Source organism: Portunus trituberculatus, unplaced genomic scaffold, assembly GCF_017591435.1.
Source record: "Portunus trituberculatus isolate SZX2019 unplaced genomic scaffold, ASM1759143v1 PGA_scaffold_454__1_contigs__length_24544, whole genome shotgun sequence".
Lineage (NCBI taxonomy): Eukaryota > Metazoa > Arthropoda > Malacostraca > Decapoda > Portunidae > Portunus > Portunus trituberculatus.
Window position 1 is genome coordinate 5,171 of NW_025541622.1, and position 3,402 is coordinate 8,572.

The window sequence follows — 3,402 nt, forward strand, 5'->3', positions numbered from 1 at the left end:
ATTAAATTATGTGGTCCACACTCCTGACCGTCGTAAGGATTCCCAACTAGTTCATATTAATCTAATGAAACCTTACCACTCCAGAGAACCAGAGGACGACTTGTTTCGCACTGTACCTGTATGTCTGGTAGGGAAGGAGTCTAGGCCCGTACTTATAAACACTAAGATGACGTCCTAATAGTAAGAAGTCGTCCTAAATCACAAAAATGGCGGAATTCGAGTCTTAAATCCTTAAGACGGCATCATAAGCCCTAAAGATGCGTCCGATAGGAACCGTACCGCCACCACCTGCGACAGAGACGGTTGTTTCGTAAGAGGAAGGACGTCTTGAATGAGCTAGATGACTGTGAGCTGGTGAAGAGGTATTGGCAGGATCCTGCTGGTATAATTTTCGTGACAAATTTGGTGCGGGAAAGGCTGAAGAGACCAACTGCAAGGAACAAGGCCTCTCTCCCCGAGATGCAAGTTATCTTCACTGCGGTACCTCACTATAGGAAAGATTGGTGCCATTGATGGGACGCACGTGATGATTGTGGCTCCTAGAGAGTATAAGGTAGAGTTTGTCAACAGGAAGAGATACCACAGCATCAACGTGCAGTTTGTGTTTGATGCTTGATACCACATTATTGATGTGGTTGGAAAGTGGCCGGGATTGGTTCACGATGCAAGAATACTTGCTCAAAGTGGACTCTGCACGATATTTGACAGCGGCATCGTCCCAGCTGGGTGTCACTTACTGGGAGATAGTGGCTATCCCAGCAAGAAGTGGCTACTGACTCCATACCTCAGACCACAGCCTGGAGCACAGTCTTCTTATAACAGGTAAGTTACTGAGTAGTAAAATTTAGATAAAGAGTTATCTAATTAATTACCCCACATCACACTAAACACAAAACTAATTATTTACCTCCTATAGTTACACTTTTTCATATAAACTAATATAAAGTGCTAAATTAATGAATTAGGTAATTTGGAAGTATTATTGCAGTTTCACACAATCTTGACCCTCCCCCCCTACCATACTGGATTCCTCCATAAGATGAAGTAACCTAACCTAACATTTTGTAACCTCCTCATTGGGTTAGCATCATCCTTCATTAAGGTAGAGTAACTTAACATTTTGAAACTTGACCAGAACAACCGATAAGGTAAAGTAATTTAACATTGTGTACGCTTTGCCCCCTTTGGATCCCCCTTAAAGGGCTATGATTATGTAAGGTGTGTTGGTTGAATCACCAATACAACAAGAAAATTTCCAAATATTTAAGAGTTTCTTCTTTTTATTCTAAGTTTTCATGTGAATATATTAACCTAACCAATGTTATACTAGAGATTTTTTTTTATATGTTTCATAATATTTAAGCTGCCATGTCACAAATCATTATCAAACAATGAATCTTAACTTAACCTTATACATGACATAACCTAAATGTTTGCAGAAATTAAATTAATGCATCATACCACTTTCAAGTACTGCATTGTAAGATTGAAATCTATATTAATTTCAGGGCCCACAAGAAAACCTGCAGCATTGTTGAGAGAGGCACTGGGCAGCTGAAGCCACATTTTCACATGCTACACAGTGAAATCCAAGTTGGTCCTCCACCCAAGGTCTGCCAAATTGTAGAGGTTTGTGCATTGCCGCACAACATCTGCAAAGCAAGAAACATCATTCTTCCTGAGGAAGAAGAACATCTTGCTGCAGCCGAGGATGGAGGCAATGAGGAGCGACCCCCAGCACAGAAAGTTCAAAGTCGCCATGAAGGAATCCTTTACAGGGATGAATTTGTTGTGCTTCACTTAAAGTAAGTAACACAACCCATAATGCTGATTATAGTAGCATTCTTCAGTTTTTTCTCCTCTGTCACTTTGTTATTTATATTTATATGTCTTGTTTTGTTGTGTGTGCACTGTTATGTTGGTGATTTCATCTTCCTTGTCTCACTCTCTGCCAGTCACCCACAGTTCTTCACAGATACCACAGTATCACTGTTCAGCCTTACAATATTTAAATGGATTATGATGAATGTGTATCTCAGCAACATCTAAAAAAATAATTAACACACTTTCACAACTAACTTAAATGATTCTCTCTTAATTATTTTTCACTTATTTTTATGAGTGTGGCATTGACTACATTATCAATTGTTCTGTATCTATCTATCTATCTATCTATCTATCTATCTATCTATCTATCTATCTATCTATCTATATATCTATCTATATATATATATATATATATATATATATATATATATATATATATATATATATATATATATATATATATATATATATATATATATATATATATATATATATATATATATATATATATATATATATATATATATATATATATATATGTGTGATACAACATCAAGCAGTAAATCAATGTCTTTCTTTTACAGCATTGCTGAGTGATGAGACACCAGTGTCATGACTGCTGAGATTGGTGTTAATCTCATGTAAGTAGTTTTTTTTTTTTACTCCCATACCTGAAGTAAGTAGATTGTAGGTTGAGCATATAGAAACTGCAGTTAATTTTGTGTTAACACTAATATTTGGTTGATTGGTTACAAACAAAAACAAATAGTACATTATTTATATCTTTATTACTATTTTTATTTGTTTGTTTCTGGTACTCTAGTTTTTGTGTGTAGTACATGTACTTAGCCTGTTCTGCTTCTTGCTTCCTTTCCTGACCCGTTATAGATTCTTAAAGGAGCGCAAGGTCAAGCTTCCTTTTCTTCTGCAGGTGGATGATCTCCTCCTCATCCACATAGACCAGTGATGTACCAGGCAAGTCTGGCCCCTGTTGGTGCCACATCACTGGTGCTGGATGTGGTGTGGCAGGTGCCTCCTCCTCAACACCCACTGCCTCGGTCACCACTTCTCTCTGTTGGGCTGCCTCTGCCACTTTCCCAGCATCATCTGCTGCCTGAACACTGCTGGCATCATTAGTTCTAACTTCAGAAACTAAGCTGATAATGTTTTTGGTTTTATTGCTAAGGACAAAAGTAACAGAAACCAGTAAATCTAGCTAAGGGTACAATGTGTTTGACTTAAATCCTATTCTGTTTGAAGGAAGCCCATGTCTAAGAAACTGTAAATACCTAAGACTCGTTATCATTAACACATTCACCCACTACAACACCATACTTATGAATGGGGAGAAGGGATAGGAATTAAGTTAACTTTATTAGTTTTTTTCTTTTCTTATTACTGTTTTATCTGTTTGCAAACTAAACTTTGTCTAAGGTTATGAATCAGTACTGGTATGATAAATGATAGATTGTTACTCATTAAAAGGAAGAGGAAATCTTGCAAAAGTTCTAATATATACCCATGCTCATCAGGTACTCCTGTGGTCACTGCAAGACAGTGTATGATACTGAAGAC

At 37.1% G+C, this 3,402-nt stretch overlaps 1 long non-coding RNA gene across 1 annotated transcript; it reads left to right on the forward strand.

The window, feature by feature from the left end:
• Window positions 1–360: 360 nt before the first annotated feature.
• On the forward strand, window positions 361–3,052 carry LOC123500641. The gene is made up of 4 exons (XR_006673423.1): window positions 361–822; window positions 1,509–1,805; window positions 2,412–2,468; window positions 2,759–3,052. It is a non-coding gene; the product is annotated as an uncharacterized LOC123500641 (long non-coding RNA).
• Window positions 3,053–3,402: the final 350 nt, after the last annotated feature.